Source organism: Cervus canadensis, chromosome 33 (genome assembly GCF_019320065.1).
Source record: "Cervus canadensis isolate Bull #8, Minnesota chromosome 33, ASM1932006v1, whole genome shotgun sequence".
Lineage (NCBI taxonomy): Eukaryota > Metazoa > Chordata > Mammalia > Artiodactyla > Cervidae > Cervus > Cervus canadensis.
The window spans coordinates 27,907,693-27,926,578 of record NC_057418.1 but is presented as its reverse complement, the minus strand read 5'-3'; positions in this window follow the sequence as shown (position 1 = coordinate 27,926,578).

Here is an 18,886-nt window from a genome sequence, read left to right as displayed (position 1 = left end):
AAACATCAACTCTTTTATACATCTGGATTTTATGTTGCTGTACAGTTGAATTTCAGCTCAAGCCTAATTTTTTCCAAAACAGCCGATCCTCTCAGTGGGAGTTTTTGAATCGGCCTCCTTTATTTGGGATGGTTTCTTTTCACTTATGCACTTCAGATATATATGGGGGTTGTTTCTGGGCATCCCATTTTCAGTATGCTGCTCTGCAGAGGGGTTACTATGCCAGGTTCATGCTGCCATAGTTAGCCTCATGATATGGTTTAATATCTGACAGAAGAAAATTCTTCTTGCTAGTTTCCTTTAAAACTTACCCAGCCATTTGCATCTTTCACTGTTTCAGATATCTTTCTGAATCATTTATTTGGGTCTCCCACTCTCTCATTCCTTGCATCCAGTGACATTTGGTTTTGATTCTGACAGAGATAAAGATTCATTTCAGAAGTGACATCTTTACTGTCTTTTCCTGAGAAGCATGCTCTATCACTGTTCCCATTCAGTTCTTCTTTTATGTGCATCAGGGAAGTTTTAGATTTTTTCACACAAATATCACACAGTTATCGTAAGATTATTTCTAACGTTTTTCTGTGCATGATCTTCCCTTCCTTTAGAACCTCTGTTTGTTGCTGGAATACACAAAAGTGATTAATTATTGTATATATACCTCATATTAAGAACTCTTGAATGGTGTTATTAAGTTTCAAGGTTTATAGGAACATTTCTTGCTTTTTGTATGTATAATCATGTTATTTACAAATTGCTATAATTAATGATTCAAATATAATATAAAAATAATCTGTAACATGTTACATATCATGTTATAAAATATCATCTATGTATTTTTTGTTTCATGTTTTATTAATTAATTAGAATTTACTAGCAGAATGTTACACAGTTAGTGATAGCAGATATTCTTATCTGGGTTTTTTTAGTGTTTTGCAATTAAATGTTAACTGGTAATGTGAGATACAGAGACTTTGTTATATTGATGATATGTAGTGGGGAGAAGACTCTTGAAAGTCCCTTGGACTGCAAGGAGATCCAACCAGTCCATCCTAAAGGAGATCAGTCCTGGGTGTTCATTGGAAGGACTGATGCTGAAGCTGAAACTCCAATACTTTGGCCACCTCATGCGAAGAGCTGACTCATTGGAAAAGACCCTGATGCTGGGAGGGATTGGGGGCAGGCGGAGAAGGGGACGACAGAGGATGAGATGGCTGGATGGTATCACCGACTCAATGGACATGGATTTGGGTGGACTCTGGGAGTTGGTGATGGACAGGGAGGCCTGGCGTGCTGCGATTCATGGGGTCGCAGGGAGCCGGACACGACTGAGCAACTGAACTGAACTGAGTGGGGTCCTTCCGGAGAAGGCAATGACACCCCACTCCAGTACTCTTGCCTGGAAAATCCCATGGATGGAGGAGCCTGGTAGGCTGTGGTCCATGGGGTCGCTAAGAGTCGGACACTGAGCGACTTCACTTTCACTTTTCACTTTCACACATTGGAGAAGGAAATGGCAACCCACTCTAGTGTTCTTGCCTGGAGAATCCCAGGGACGGGGGAGCCTGGTGGGCTGCCGTCCAAGGGGTTGCACAGAGTCGAACATGACTGAAGTGACTTAGCAACAAGTGGGATCCTTCTACCAGCCTGTCCTTCCTTTTGTTGCTCCTTCTTTCCTCCTGTTTTCTTTCTAACAGAACTTGAGTAGAGTATTCCCAAGTGGCTTTTGGCATTGACTGCACTGAGTGAAGTTTTTCTTATGTGATCTTTTGATATGATATGTCATATAATACAGTCTTTAATAGTAAACTATCCTTGCATTCCCAGTATAAAACCCATCTGGTCAGATTTTTATTCCTGCTGAGGTTTACAGGATTCTTTAATCTTCCAAAGATAAAAGATAAGGGAAATTGACTAGGTTTATAGGTATTGGTAGTAAACTGACCAACTGCTTTAATGATGCGATCGCAAACTTTCTGAATTCAATCACAAATTTTATTCCAGGATGTAAGGGCGATCTGGTTGCGACATCTGTCACCCCACTGATCGCAAGGGTTGATTCGGCTGATCTGGCTGGCTAGGCGGGTGTCCCCTTCCTCCCTCACTGCTCCATGTGTGTCCCTCCCGAAGCTGCGCGCTCGGTCGAAGAGGACGACCAGCCCCGATAGAGGAGGCCCGGTCTTCGGTCAAGGGTACACGAGTAACTGCGCTCCCCTGCTAGAACCTCCAAACAAGCTCACAAATTTTATTCCAGAAATTACTTTTCAAGTTTAAATCTGAAACGATGCAACCTTTTCTTTCTGTGCAAAAATACTTTATATTTTTCATCAATAAAGGCAGTTCTTCTCCCCCCCCCCCCTTTTTTTCTATTTTTCTGTTTAGTATGACTTGGATCTCATGTGTTAGCATTATTTAGAGAGTTGTAGTCCCCAGTGGAGAGTTACACATAGAGAGATACAGTCCCATGGACTATAGTCCATGGAATTCTCCAGGCCAGAATACTGGAGTGGGTAGCCTTTCCCTTCTACCGGAGATCTTCTCAACCCAGGGATCGAACCCAGGTATTGATTCTTTACCTGCTGAGCCACAAGGGAAGCCCTTAGAGAGTTGTAATCTTAATCAAATTAGGGAAAATGGTTACATTAAAAATTTATGTCTATGAAGAATTTCATTCCTTTATTTACATTACATTACAGAAAATAGAGATAATAGGGATAAAATATGGGTAGTCTAGCAACTGCACCTGGAATAAAATGGTTATATAATAATAATTAAATTATAATACTTTAGTTATTAAATGTGAATATATTTTTAGGGTATTGGGATTCAGAAGCATTATTTTTTAGCAATTTTGACCATGGTTACATTTATATCTCCAAAAAGAATTACAGAATGTTACCTGAAAATAATTTTTTCTCATTTTATTAAAAATTAGTTGACTCATTCTAGCTGCCAGCAGGAATAAATCAAACAATTATGACTTTAGTTAAAACTTTTAAACTATAAAAGAAGAGTCAAACTTTCAGAGAAAACATAGAACAGAGAGTTTTTCCAGTAGAGTAGCTTTTCGAGGGGGCAGTCCTGGCAGCCCGCCGTCAGGGCCTAGTTTGTTGCTAAGGACATCTCCCCGAGGGTTCTGCACCCTAAGGACTTGACTCCAGACACATGAAGACGCCTGCTCTCACTTCCTCCACCACTTGTAGTGTCTCGGCTGTCTCCACAGACACAAGGGTGCTTGACTGCCCCTTCTTATCTCTCCTAGGGGCGAGGGGCGGACCCTGGTCTCAGCCTGGTCAAGGGGCATCAGCCATCTCTCAGATGTCTCAGGTGATTCCTCAGATCGGCTTCTCTGTCTCCCAAGCACTAGGCTTTAGTCGTCAGACTGGGGTTTATTCGTGGCCCCATGAACAAGAACAGTACATAGATGCTTATGCCTCATCCTGGGAAGAGGAAACTGTAAAAATGCAAGTTCTATCTCTGGCACAATGTTAACCCAGCTGCAGGGAGCGGGAATGACTAAATGTTCTGTCTGCTTGTCCATGTAGATGCTGCCTATTCGACAGTCACAGTTGAGTGTTGAACACCTACTGCCTTCCAATCACCGCGCTAGGTCCTGGGGCTAAAGACATCAGGGTGACGTTGTTTCTTAAAGCCCTTGAAACGTTGTTCTGCTCTGCTCCTGAGCCCACAAATGCTTGTTGAGTGTCTTCTGCATAGTTGGAGCTTAAGGAAGGGAAGGCTGTTTCTTGCTCAGATAGTGAACATGTCTGGACTCAGCCTCATGTAGCGATGACCATTAAATGTCAGTGCCAATGGGGGCAAAATGGCTGAGGGACCAAAATGGCTGAGGTCTAACATGGTGAATGACAGTTAATGTTAGATATTCACTTCTTTGGATGAAGTGAGGATAAAAAAAGGTAATTCTTAGTCAGCTGAGTACTTTGGCTTAGCAAAATAGTTTGATCGGTTTCGAAATTAATATTGCATAAAATATCAAATGTGTGATGATTGTTTATACTAATTGTTCAAAGCTATTAACCTTAAAAGATTATTTTTCCTGTTTTTATATCCTGTGTTTATATCTTGGTTGTAGCAAAACCAAGGTAATCAACATTGGAAGAAGAGCCTCAAGGCTTTAAACTCATGCAGGGGAGAATCTATTTTTAGATGGTCTTGAATTTGCAGTCGGACACACCGCATTAATGTATGGTACAGAAGTGTCAAGGGGCAGAACGATCAGGTGGATTACACTGTAATTCAGACTCTTGTTGGCTGGAGCTCCCAGAGATGTCTGATGCTCTAACATGGGCGGGACACGCCGTGCCTCCCCACGGTGGTTTGCTCAGACTGTAGACAGAGGCTGAACGTTCCCAGCAAAGCAGGGTTCACAGTGTCCTTTTCCTTTGGCATAACTGGAAACATGCCGTGAATGGTAGCAGAGGAAAAATGGCAGGAGAACTTGTTCCGACCAGAGAGTGAGATGCAATCACAGAAGGTGACAAAGGCATCTCTGGGAGTTTAGGAGGCCGATGGGCTGATGATGTTCATCTGGGGATGCTGGGGAACCGGGGAACGAGGGCGTCACCCTTCACGGCCCCAGGGTGGGCAGGGACCTGGAGTCTGACAAGCACCTGAGCACACACTGGAGGTCCTGGGGGCAACAGAGGGGCCCTGGGGAGACTTAATGTCACTTCCCTCCAGGATCACAGCACCATGGTCAGCGGGCCTGTGTCCTTCAGGGCCCCTGGAGGGCCCACCCTGGGTCTCAGCACCGTGACCTCCTGGAATTGCCATCTTCTTTGAGAATTCCTTGTGGAGCTCACCAGGCCCCACACCGGCACCCTACAGAGTTGGAATTCTTCAAGACAGGCCTACGAGTTTCTGCTGGGCCAGGGGAGCAAGGAGGCTGTAACATCTGGTGACTCTCTGGGTGGGGGGCTGTGTCCCCAAACTCATGTGGGGGAGATAGTAGAGCCTCAGCAGAGCAGCCTAGGCTGTTTGAGGTGTTACCCATGAGACACAGCCAAGTCCAAGAACCTCCAGGGAGGATTTGAGAGTGTGATGTATCAATAAGTGGTGATTTCAGAGGAAGGACACAGACGCAGAGAGATAGGAGCACCCGGGTCACAGCAGTGAGGGGTTAGGAGGTGGGACACCAGCATCAAAGCCTCCCAGGGACCACTGCTGAGATGTGAACCCTGAATGAGCCAAGACTGAATGCCCCTTGGAAGGTGAGGCATCTCCAAACCAGTACTGTTAGAGTATATTGTTTTCAAGTTGCATCATTTATACACAAATACACACAAAGAAAGGGAAGAGGGAATGACCAACAAATACCGTTTTCTCAGTTAAACCCTATATAGGAATTATAATGCTTTATTGTCTAAGTTTTTAAAAATATACTCTATGGGTTACAAGTAGTAAGAGTTTGAGGGAGGGTTTGTCTGGGTTAGGAATCTTCTCATTAAGATAAAATTGGGCATTTTGAAGACCCCAAAAGCTAAAATATTAGTAGCGTGGTTTGTAAGTTCTATCTCTCTTATTCCAGTTCTTTACCTCTAAGAAGCCGAACTAATAACTGTATTTTTAACCCAGGGAACCCCCATGCCTCTGGCGGGGTTGGGAGAAACCTTTCTTTCTTTAGAGTGGGTTTCAAAGTCCCTTGGTGCCTGGGTGGGAGTGGAGGCTATGGCCACCCTCCCTGGGTGCTCCATGGCGTGGGCAGTCCCAGAGCAGGCCTGTCTGATTTCTGGGGGAAAGAAAGCTAGAGGATAAGGTTGGTTTTCCTTTGAAGTTAATAACCTCCTACAAAGGGCTTTGGTAAGAGAGAGAGAGACCTTAGATAGATAGCACTTACCATCTCCCTTGGTTTCCCCTGGGGTGGTGAAATCTGAGGACAGCAGGGCTTGGGGAGAGGGTTGTGGGCCGGTCCCCAGGGGATGTATGGGTTCCCAGGACTCCCTGGGCAGGACAGGTGGGGCAGCCCCTTCTTAGCCTCCTCTGCTGCTCCTCCCCAGGGGGACACCCGGTGCAGAACAAAGAAATCTCTCTCCTGCATCTCTCTTCCATCCACTCTAGACAGGAAGGAAGCCCAGGGAAGCATCTGCACAGCCGCTGTTTCCCTTTTCCATCCCACTGCAGGAGGCAGGGGACCCTTTTTGAATAAGCTCAGTCTTCTTCTTCAAAGGCCCGCTCTCCAGACAGTATTTGGAGAAGTCTGACTCTAACAGTCTGTATCTTCTCATGACCATGACTTATTTGGAGAGAGAGACTCTTCCCAGGACAGATTCCACTGGAGATTTTGGACCAATTTTGAAAATGCTGTAAGGATAAATATTCCAGATATGTTGATCTTGGGGTGATGGGTGGATTCTTTAAAAGCAGCAAAACCAAACAAACTGTAATAGTGTAATAGTGGCCTCACACTCAGACAACACTCCCACCGTGGACTGATGTTGTATATCTGTGAGATTGAAGTCCATGCTGGTGGTGAGGGACGTGGGGTGAGGGAGATGAGCTTGAAATGTTTGCAGACTGTTGTACACATAGTACCTTATTTAATCTTGCCAAGAACTATTGTGTGCTGAGATGTTTTAGATTGCTATTTTTTTCAGTAAGAAAACAGTCAGAGAGGTTAAGTGCATGTGTGCTAAGTTGCTTCAGGTGTGTTTGACTCTTTGTAACTCCCTGGACTGTAGCCCACCAGGCGCCTCTGTCAAGGGATTCTCCAGGCAAAAACACTGGAGTGGGTTGCCTTGCCCTCTTCCAGGGGGTCTTCCCGAGCCAGGAATCAAACTCGCATCTCTACATCTTTCCCATCCCCACTGTTAGCACTACAGTCAGTGAGTGGCCTGCTGGATATCATTGGGGTGCCCCACCCCAGCATCTTGGTTGGATTTGGGGTGTCTGGTTGGGTCCACCCAGCGTCAGCTGCGCCTGTATCACAACATCTAAATGGCATGCTTTATCCCAGGACTCTTGGAAACAAATCAAGAAGAACCAGAATAACAACCTAAGTTAACATGATGCAATTTTCCTCAGCAGTTACACCAGAGAGCTCAGAGTGAGGGACTGTGGCGTGAGAGAACACAGGTCTGAATCTAATGGTGTGACCTTGGGCAAGCTACTCCATCTCTGGGCTCAGTTCCTCTTTGGTGAAATGGGACTTAAAATAGTTTGTACCTCAAAAGGGTGTTGGTGAAGATTAAAGGAGGCAATGCAAATAAGCGCAGTGTCTGGTACACAGTGCGAGCTAATGGGGCTAGGTGTTATTGCTACGTATAACTAACTGAATTAATTCAACAGAGCTGGTTTTGCTAATCACCTCATCACTTGGGTTTGAGATTTGTCTTGTCATTGGTGTCTAAGAGGCTAACTTTCCATCCCTGTTCCTTCATTGTTGCCTTAAGTATCAAACTTTGTGTTGTTCAGTCACTAAGTCATGTAACTCTTTGTGATGCTATGAACTGCAGCACGCCAGGTTTCCCTGCTCTTCACTGTCTTCTGGAGTTTGCTCAAACTCATGTCTGTTGAGTTGGTGATACCATCCAACCATCACATCCTCTGTTGTCCCCTTCTCCTTTTGCCTTCAATCTTTGCCAGCATCAGGGTCTTTTCCAATGAGTTAGAGCTCTTCCAATCAGGTGGCCAAAGTATTGGAGCTTCAGCTTCAACATCAGTCCTACCAATGAATATTCAGTGTTGATTTCCTTTAGGATTGACTGATTGGACTCTCAAGAGTCTTCTCCGACACTACAGCTTGAAAGCATCAATTCTTAGGCACTCAGCCTTCTTTACGGTCCAACTCTCATATCTGTGCATGATTACTGAAAAAACCGTAGCTTTGCCTATACAGACCTTGGTCAACAAAATAATGTCTGTGCTTTTTAATAAACTGTCTATGTTGTCATAGCTTTTCTTCAAGGAGTCTTTTAATTTCATGGCTGCAGTCACCATCTGCAGTGATTTTAGAGCCCAAGAAAATAAAGTCTGTTACTGTTTCCATTGTTTCCCCATCTATTTGCCATGAAGTGGTGGGACTGGATGCCATGATCTTTGTTTTTTGAATGTTGAGTTTTAAGCCAAATTTTTCATTCTCTTTCACCTTCTTCAAGAGGCTCTTTAGTTCCTCTTTGCTTTCTGCCATTAGGGTGGTATCATCTGCATATCTGAGGTTATTGATATTTCTCCTGGCAATCTTTATTCCAGCTTGAGCTTCATCCAGCCTGGCATTTTGCCTGACGTGCTCTGGATATAAGTTTAATAAGCAGGGTGACAGTATACAGCCTTGACATACTCCTTTCCCAATTTGGAACCAGTCCGTTGTTCCGTGTTTTGTTCTAACTGTTGCTTCTTGATCTGCATATAGGTTTCTCAGGAGACGGGTAAGGTGGTCTGGTATTCCCATCTCTTTAGGAGTTTTCCACGGTTTGTTATAATCCACACAATTAGTCTTTAGCATAGTCAACGAAGCAGAAGTAGATATTTCTCTGGAATCCTCTTGCTTTTTCTATGATCCAACAGATGTTGGCAATTTGATCTCTGGTTCCTCTGCCTTTTCTAAATCCAGCTTGTACACCTGGAAGTTCTTGGTTCATGTACTGCTGAAGCCTAGCTTGAAGGAGTTTGAGCATTACCTTGCTATCGTGTGAAATGAGCACAATTGTATGGTAGTTTGAACATTCTTTGGCATTGCTTTTCTTTGGGATTGGAATGAAAACTGACCATTTCCAGTCCTGTGGCCGCTACTCAGTTTTCCAAATTTGCTGGCATATTGAATGTAGCACTTTCACAACATCATTTTTTAGAATTTGAAATAGCTGAGCTGGAATTCCATCACCTCCATTAACTTTGCTTGTAGTAATGTTTTCTAAAGCTCACTTGACTTTACATTCCAGGATGTCTGGTTCTAGGTGACTGAGCATGCCATCGTGGTTGTCCAGGTCATTAGGACATTTTTTTGTATAGTTCTTCTGTGTATTCCTGCCACCTCTTCAGAATATCTTCTGCTTCTGTTAGGCCCATAATGTTTCTGTCTTTATTGTGCCCATTTTTGCACAAAATGTTCCCTGGTATCTTTAATTTTCTTGAAAAGATTGCTAGTCTTTCCCATTCTATTGTTTTCCTCTATTTCTTTGTATTGTGGAGTACTAATTTCTGAAAAGAAAACCTAGCAAAGAGGAACATTCATTTAAACTTGCAGCAATGTAAACATGAATAAATATTCTTGCATAGTCGTGTATTACTTTTCTGGTAAGTCTTCCTATTTTGTAGTTGGGGGATTTTATGACCTTGGTGTATTTATACTCCATCTCTCATGCAGTTAGCACATGTGTAAAGACTTGTCCTTGCAGTCTCCAGGGTGTAAAGAAGGCCCCCCTGTCCAGAGTGATCCCAGGATGCACAACACAGTTCTAATATAGGAATCAGTTCAGTTCAGTTCAGTCGCTCAGTCGTGTCCGACTCTTTGTGACCCCATGAACCGCAGCATGCCAGGCCTCCCTATCCATCACCAACTCCCTGAGTCCACCCAAACCCGTGTCCATTGTGTCAGTGATGCCATCCAATCATCTCATCCTCTGTCATCCCCTTCTCCTCTGGCCCTCAATCTTTCCCAGCATCAGGGCCTTTTCAAATGAGTCAGCTCTTTGCATCAGGTGACCAAAGTATTGGAGTTTAAGCTTCAACATCAGTCCTTCCAATGAACACCCAGGACTGATTTCCTTTAGGATGGACTGGTTGGATCTCCTTGCTGTCCAAGGGACTCTCAAGAGTCTTCTCCAACACCACACTTCAAAGGCATCAATTCTTCTGTGCTCAGCTTTCTTCACAATCCAACTCTCACATCCATACATGATCACTGGAAAAACCATAGCCTTGACTAGACGGACCTTTGTTGACAAAGTCTCTGCTTTTTAATATGCTGTCTAGGTTGATCATAACTTTCCTTCCAAGGAGTAAGTGTCTTTTAATTTCATGGCTGCAATCACCATCTGCAGTCTTGCTGTTTTCCCAATCCTGTCAGGATTTACTCATTTGCTTTATTCCATCCTACACATAAAATATATAGGGATAGCAATACTAATAGTACATAACCAATTCTGATTACTGAAAACAGTGAAATAAAATTACTAAAAAGAATCAAATAGTTTTTTTATTGGAGAAAAAAAGAAACCCAGACATTGTATTCTTCCTAATGTAATAACAGCATCTATATAGTCTTTCAAAAAGATGAAGCCCGAGTCTGCTCAAGTCTCTGTATACAGAGACTTGTAAATTTCTGCCAATTTACAGGAAATGTGCTATCCTCATTCTTCTTCCATTTGAAAAATTATTGTGCTTTACTTACATGGTCAGATCACTTACTGCTGCATATTATTAATATACTCTCTTCCTTTAAATTCCCTTTTAGTCTCAGTTTGCTAATTTATTCCATGTTTATGCTCATCACAGGTCTTTTTGTTGATGTCCCTGTAATCATTCTTTAAATCTTGTTTTCTAATGTATTCCTTTGACAGGGTGCATGGAACCATGGTTCTCTGCAGTTTGTGTGTTAACAGGAGTTTGTGCTCTATTTACTTGAAGGTAAGGTTTGCTGGGTATAAAATTTTTCACTCATGTTTTCATTTTTTGAATATCTGAAATGTATTTCCTTATTTTCCTTTGGCACAAGAGTTGCTATGGTCAGTCAGTCAGTCAGTTCCTTCAGTTGTGTCTGACTGTTTGCAACCCTATGGACTGTAGCCTGTCAGGGTCCTCTGTCCATGGGTATTCTCCAGGCAAGAATACTGGAGTGGGTTGCCATTTCCTCCTGCAGGGGATCTTCCCAACCCAGGGATCAAACCCTCATGTCTTATGTCTCCTGCATTGGCAGGTATGTTTCTTTACCACTAGTGCCACCTGGGAAACCCTGGTGATAGTATAGTAATTGTCTGATGAAAACCTAATTTTATTCTAAGTCACATGCTCTTTTGTCCAATGTCCAAATGACTTTTTCTTTTTTTCTTTCAAGTCCAGCAATTTTATTAAAATGTCACTTGATGTTGATTTTGACTTTTTATGTATAATTTTTTTCATGAGTTTTATCACTTCATTTCTGAGTTTTTCTAATTCTGAATTATTGTTCTTTCAAATCTTGTATCATTTTTCTTAATGTCTTTGGTGTGTTTGGAAGAGTATATTAAAGTTTTAACATGTCTTTCTGGCATGCCTTTTTGTCAGTTGGGATGTTATTCTGATACACATTTCATTTTTTTCATAGAAAGATAGCCACTTTCTATGGACATTGACCTATATCTTTTCTGACCACTCATTTTTATGTAAATTTAGTTTTCCTGAATTTTAGAAGATGGATGAGTTCACAGAACTTTGCCAACTTTGTGGAGCTCCCTCTTACATTGCTTTTGTTGAGTGTTACAGGAAACAGTTTGCTTTCTGAGATTTCCTGATCCCTCTTTCATTTGCTCTTTCCCTTCCCTTTGTCTCTGTTGTCCTTACTCTGCTCAGTGTTTGTTACATTCCTGACCTTGTTTCCTCTGGGGAGGCCTTACCTGGAGATAAACCAGTCAGTGTGGAGGGTTGAGAGAGCCCCTTCAAACTTCTTGCCACAGGCCCCTGGGACTCACCTTCTGTGGGGGGCATAAACCCTTTCCAGATTCTTCTCTGATTCGCCACCGCACTTTCTAGGGATACCTCTTGTTTCTTCGGGTTTCCCTGCTCCTTCTCTCTGCTTTCTGCCTCACAAGTGCCAGTAACACCAGGTACTTTAGCCGTACCCACTGGCAGGCTACAGTCCATAGGGTTGCAAAGAGTGGGACACAGCTGAAGCAACTACGCATGTACACACTTGCATTTTAGAATTTGTGGAGAAACCTTGTAACCTAGGTTCATCACGAATGTTATCAATGTGTTTTGTTTTGCCATCTACATGCTCTGCCTGTTTTATGGAGAGATTCTGGAAGATCCAAACCTATGCTGTTGACAACGTAGCCATCTTCCCAGAATTCCTCTCCCAACTGGTTTCCTAGAAATTTGTGTACCTGTGTTGCTTGTGATGTGGTATGAGTCAGGACAAGTTCATCCAGTTCCCTCCCACCTCCCTCCCCTCCCCAAAGGTCACCTGAGGGTTGGAACCACATTCTGCTTCCTTCTGCAAAAGCACACCCCTAGGCTGAACTGAATGATAATGGTGGACCTACCACATGGAGACCATGTGTCTGGAAATAACAACCAGTTAACATTAAAAAAAATTAAAATTCCAGAGACTTCTGGCCTTTGTCCTTTCACTTTTCTCATATGCTCCAGAATTAGCAGCAACATCTGCAGCCAGATCCCTTGAATGTGCTTCAACAAGTCCACTCTTCTCCACTCTAACCCCCAGAAGACTGAGTGTGAGCCAAGATTTATAGTTAACATCGCACACACCCCCACCCTTTTTTTGCCTATAAAATATTTGTTTGGTCTCTATGTAAAATGCGCTTTATAAAAGCACAAGGGCAGACACGTGTGAAATAACCTTAAGTGAAAGTAAGTAAATTAATTAGCATACAGTAGACTCTTATTGTTAAGTGGAAATGTAGCCCTTCCTGTGGGGCTCCGTGTTAAACAAGATGATTGATAAATTGTTATATTCGCACAGTGTCGCTCCGTGATATAATCACGCCTTTTGTAAATATTTAGTCAAGAGAGCAATCCAGCTGTTCCCAGTCAGGTTTCATCCGGTGTCAGCCAAAGCTCTGTGCTTCTGATTTATCTCTCGTGCTGTTTAAGCATTGAGGAAGCTCACATTTTTATGAGCCTCTAAATACCCATAATAGTAAATAGTGAAAATGATGGCTATAATAGCAATAGCCCAAGTAATTATAAGGAAGGATATCTGCGATGGCCAGAAATAAGAATAAGGAAGAAGCTGGGGCTTTTTATTTCTTTGTGTAGACATAAATGTCAATCCCCCTACCTTTAGCACAGTTGATGTCAAGAAACCCATCACCCCTCTTTATCAGGGTCATAAAAGACCTGTAGATGAGACCCGAAAGGTCTGGAGAACTGAATTTTTAACCTTTGACCGTTTTTGGACTGAGAAGTAAAACAATGTTCTATTATGTACTTTCCCACTTTCTTATTTTGAGTTGTTCAACAGGAACACGTTTTTGAGGTGTTTAGAGTTACAGCATTGGGTGTGAGGGGGTGCAGTTTTTATGAACCCTGCAGGCTGCCCTGTGGTGTGGGAGCAGAGAGGGAAGATGGCTGCCCTGTGGTATGGGGGCAGGGAGGGAAGATGGCTGCCCTGTGGTATGGGGGCAGGGAGGGAAGATGGCTGCCCTGTGGTATGGGGGCAGGGAGGGAAGATGGCTGCCCTGTGGTGTGGGACAGAGTGTAAAGACGGCTTTGCGGATGGATGCTACGTCCTGTAAAGGGTGGGAGGAGGTGTGGTTCTGTGACCACTTATCCCACTGGAGAAGGGAGCCAGCTGTGGGGCTGGAGACCCTGGAGAAGAGCCCCCTTGGAGGCAGCCTCCATGGGTCTGGGCCTGAGTAGACGGAAGCACCCACCCCAGGACACAGAAGAGTGATGGAAGATAGGAGGGTCAGTAGAGGCTGCAGCTGTAGGAAGGAGCAGGTCTCCTTAGCCTAGGAGACAGCAAATGGAGAAGAACAGAAGTGTAAAATCTACCTGTTGTTCATATTGTTTTCTGCTGCATTTAATAATGTGTTCAGTTTCCTGTTATTTGGAATCTGAATCTAAAGAACTTCCAAAGCACTGATACTTGAGAGGGTTTGCATTTCACTGCCATGATTTTTCTGGGTTACCTGTTGGCCCCTTTTGTTACAGTCTAGGGTTAGGGTGATCAGGGTAAGTAATAGACTTTTATGACAAAACAATAATACACTAAAACAATACAAGTTAAGGTTGTTTTTCTTCAATTAGACGAGGTCTCTCTATGACCATGAGCTTCTGTAAAAGTTTACGTGGTCCATCATTACTTAGAAGTTTGTGTTATGTTTCCATTTATGTAATAAGCCTCTGAGCTTATTTAATAAATAGATTTTTTTTTTCCTGGCGAGAGACTGTTTCAAAAGAAAGAAAAGGTGAGGGTGAAGACGAGGAGTTGGCTAAATTGTTTCATGGAGAGGCGTAGGAGAATACCAATAATAATTATAATTCAGATGGTTGATATCAGACACATCAGTGTTGCCAATCTGACCGCTTAGGAAGGATACTGACAAGTGTGAGTCCAGAGTGGAGTGGTTCCCCATCAGATGGAGGCAAAGCACAGAGATATTTCCCTGAAGGTCCTGGCTGAGAGCAAGGCCACATCATATAGGTGTCGTCGGCCTACTGGGAGGAGTGGGGAAGCTCAGCTGGGCCCATATGTTTCTTGCAAAACTCACACAATTAATTAAGGATCTTTCCTGAAGGTCGTGTGACATTCTAAAGCCACACCTTCAGAGAACCTTTCTAGACCTGGATAAGCACTTCCTTGCCTAATGACTACCTTAGTTCCACAAGTAATAGAAACCTCAGTGAAAAGCCCATTATTTATATTATTCCAATTGATATTTCCTCATAAATTACACTTTTGTTTTCCAGGCCCATTACATTTCCTGTGTGGCTAATTATATTAGGCAGTTCCTTTAATTTACACACTGTTTCCTGCAATTTACACTCCTTTCTCAGAAAATGCTTTGTAAGCATCTCCATCCTTTGCTTTTAAAAAGCAGAGCAGACCAAGGTTACTGTGAGCATCCAATAAGTGTTTAACACCTTCTGTAAAGACTGGTCATTTTCTAGCAAGAGTCCTACAACAAGTACTATGATAAGTCCCTAAGAATGGGGACTGAGACCGTGGGGAAAATGAAAATGTGAAGGAATAAATTGGTGAGATGGCACAAAATTGCCTTGGTAAGAGGTGATTTAGCATGGTGATTGGGCAGGGCAACCTGTAAGCTCTTGGAAAAATTTTAAGTGAACAACATGCTGTAAAGGAGACTTACATTTCACTTGCTGGGTTATGGCCTCGTTTCTGATTCTCTATCTTTATGCCTGTTCGTGTGTGTGTGTGTGTGTGTGTGTGTGTGTGTGTGTGTGCTGAGTTGTGTCTGACTTTTTGCGACCCTATGGACTGTAGCCTGCCAGGCTGCTCTATCCATGAGACTCTCCAGGCAAGAATACTGGAGTGAATTACCATTTCCTCCTCCAGGGGGTTGTCCCAACCCAGGGGTTGAATCCACCTCTCCTGTGTTTCCTGCATTGGCAGGCAGATTCTTTACCACTGTGCCACCTGGGAAGCCCCAAACTAACTACCAGGAATGGGGTTTGAACCCATGTAGACATACGTCCTTTGAATCCTACGTCCAATGCCTTAACCACCTGACCATCCTGGTGCAGGCTTACCCTCAATAAAATTGCTGGGAATATCACTGTAATCTTGACATGATGGTCATCATGTTCACATCGCTAAGCAATGCCCAGGCTGGTCTGGAGGGAGGCCACCCTCCCCTGGACTGGAAGGCAGGGACTCCCCTGTGACACTGAGGCTCTGAGAGCAGATTCTGGTCATACTTTTTGGCATTAGAAGGACGGAGCCATTTCTATATTTAGCTGCTGTCCGTGTTTGTGAGTCTGACTGAACTTGGAACTGTGGAGAGGTCATTCAATTTTTGCCCTGTCTACCTTTTGGAAGCCTGTTTTGATGTCACTAGGAAGTGTAATAAAAAAGTGACTGTCTCAGGTATTTACCACGGCACCCATCTGGGCTGTGACCAGGAGGACCAAAGCTTGACAAGACTGTGAAATATTTGTGCCATGCCCAGAGGGTCTGATCAGTTGGAAAACTCCTTCATGGCTCAATTCAAAACAACCAAAATAAGCAGACACACTCAGCTGCCACGGTCTTTCCAACTTTTCTCTCCCTTCAGCCTGTAGTAGTTCATGAATTGGACAGTGGCCTGTTAGAGGGACTTTCCTGTGCTGTGAAGAGGCTATTGAAAAGCAAATGCAAGTAGACTTTGAAGTAAACAGTATGAATGAAAAGGAACAGTTTTAGTTGTTGGTACACTGAGAAGATGAAAAAATATGAAGTTTTGCCTTTCTGTTGGTATCATGGCCGTGAAAGTGAAAGTCTCTCAGTCGTGTCTGACTCTTTGCAACCCCATGGACTATACAGTCCATGGAATTCTCCAGGCCAGAATACTGGAGTGGGGAGCCGTTCCCTTCTCCAGGAATCGAACTGGGGTCTCCTGCATAGCAGGTGAATTCTTTACCAACTGAGCTATCAGGGAAGCCTGTGGCCCTGATTGATCTCAAATTGGGAGGGTGAGGAAGAGACATATTTATTCACTTGTCTTTCTTTTGTGCAAGCTTATAAGTTCTTTGTAGGACTGCATGAGCTTGAAGGATGCTACCGGTGTAGTCCTGAAAGGTGGGGCAGTTGGCTGGGGTGGGGTTAGTGTCTTTCACCATATCCCTTAGAACTCTTTAGAGGCCAATGACAGAATGTGAACGCAAAGTAGCTTAGGCAAAAAGGGGGATTTTTAAAGAAGGTTTTCAGTGACTCTTGGAACCCAAGTTGAAGAATGTGCCCCATCTCAGGCAAAACAGGGACCACAATCTTGGGGTTTTAAAATTCTCTTGGTCTGCTGTCTCTGTAACCACCACCCCCACCCCTCTTGTCTTTCTCTGTTTGGTTGGCTGTCTCTGTACCTCCCCACCTTTCTGTCTCCCTCTTTTTCTGTCCTCTCTCCCCCCACCAGTAGGAGGCATTCCCCGGCCAATATGGCTGTAAGCATGGTGTCTCCAGTTTCCAAGCACCACATCTTGAGTCCAGTCACCAAAGAGAAATTGGCTGCTCTGCTTCAGTTTTCCTACTACTGTCTGTAAAAAAAAAAAAAAAAAAAATGTGATTGGCTTAGCTTGGGGCAATTAACTACCAGGACTAACTGACTGATGTTGGGCTTGGGATCACATTGACGGCATAAAAACTATGCAGATGGTGTGTGAGAGAGGGATCGTTTCCAGAAGAGAGAGCTAAGCCTATACAAGAGTTTGCTTCATGTATACAAACTGTAATCCAACAGTCATACAGTGATGGTGGAGGTGGTGGTTTCATCGCTAAGTTGTGTCCAACTCTTTGTGACCCCATGGACTGTAGCCCGCCAGGCTCTTCTGTCCATGGGATTCTCCAAGCAAGAATACTGGAGTGGGCTGCCATTCCTTTCTCCAGGAGATCTTCCCAAGCCAGGGATTGAACCCAGGTCTCCTGCGTTGCAGGCAGACTCTTCACTGTCTGAGCCAACAAGGAAATCCCAGTCATATAGAGATGAACATATTTCTTTTTCTGATAAGGTCACTAGACTTCATAGGTCGCAGGATGCTATTATATGGTAGATGTTCCTTTTATTAAGGATTTTGATAGAGTTTCTTACAATAAAAATTTCTTTAGCAATGAAGCTGTGTGAGTGATGGGCTAGCCTCAAGGGCAAAGGACATCAAAGGGAATAATAACATCAGCTGGTTTGAAGGGAGAGCTTTCAAGCAGAGACTGGTCTCTAGTGGACAAGTTGGTTCATTGGGATGAAGAACCAGGAGCACTCAACCTTAGAGGAAAGTTGACTACAAGGATGGGAGGAAAGGCATCAGGCTTTAGGGGAAACCCAGTACCAAACAGGCCCTTAAGGGGAAGCCCAGATACATGGACAAAAAGCAAAGCAGGTTCCAATGGAGTGGATCCAAGGGGATTTCACATACTTCACTCCTCTTGTAGTGATTGCCTGTGGCTGACCCTAGACCAGTGCCTGAAAGGAAGCATGTGAACCAAACACTGACTGAGCCAATTCATTCCTAGTTGAATAAGCAAAGGATATGAATTAATGAGCTAACACTCATCAGTGGGGGGCTGAACCGTGGCCTCTTATAGGGCTCTGCTCTAGGCTCTGTTTCATTGTATTGATTTATTAATAATTTGGATGAAGACATGAAAAGACTGGCCCACAAATCTGTGCAGGATAAAGAGTGTGCTAGAGAGCAGTCTCGAGAATCATAAAAAAGTGCTAGACTGAAACAAGGGGCATGAATAAGAAGAAAGAATGTAATGGTTCTACATGTCAAGTCCTTCGCTGAGTCACCAAAGGCACAGGTACAGAACATGGGCTTGGTGGCTGGAAAATCTTGCAGCTGCTGGGAAAACACCTTGGGTTTTGAGTAGGTCACTTGAAGTCCATGGTATGAAAGAGCAACTCTGAGAGTATCCAGAAAATGGGAGGACATAGTCTTGCTGTCTCATGATGTCAGATGACACATGGGATTTTTGTCAGGTTCCAGATATAATAGTTTGATATGTAATAGAGACAAATTGGAACTGTGCAGAATAAGAGAGGAAGACATCTGGAGACCCTGTTCTAGGCATAGTTATCGAGGAAGCTGGAGACGTTTGTCTGAGCATGGGTGATGGTGCATACCCAGCAGTCTTCCCTCCCTTATGGGTCCTCAAGTGCAAGTGAGACTAGGTTGGGTCATTCTAGATGGCGCAGTGAGGAGAAATCAGAGGGCATTATATAGACACTGATCTTTGTCTTTTAAAAACTAAAAGACTGAATAATAATTTAAAAACTGAATGCAGTTCTTGTGAAGTGATGAGTCCAACATCTCTAGATTTGCCTGAGTCTCAGGCATGCTGGGGAGGGCATTCCCGTTTGAGGTAGCACGTTGAACTCCTTAATTTCTCACCTTTCTTCTGACTAAATGTCCAGAAGACCAGCTTCCATCCCTGGCCCTGCCAATAAAGAGCTGAGTGATTTGGGGTAAGTCACTTACACTCTAGGAACCTCTGTAAAATGGGGTTAATAATTCCTGCCCTCTCTCTCTCTCAAAGGATTGTGACAACTGAAAT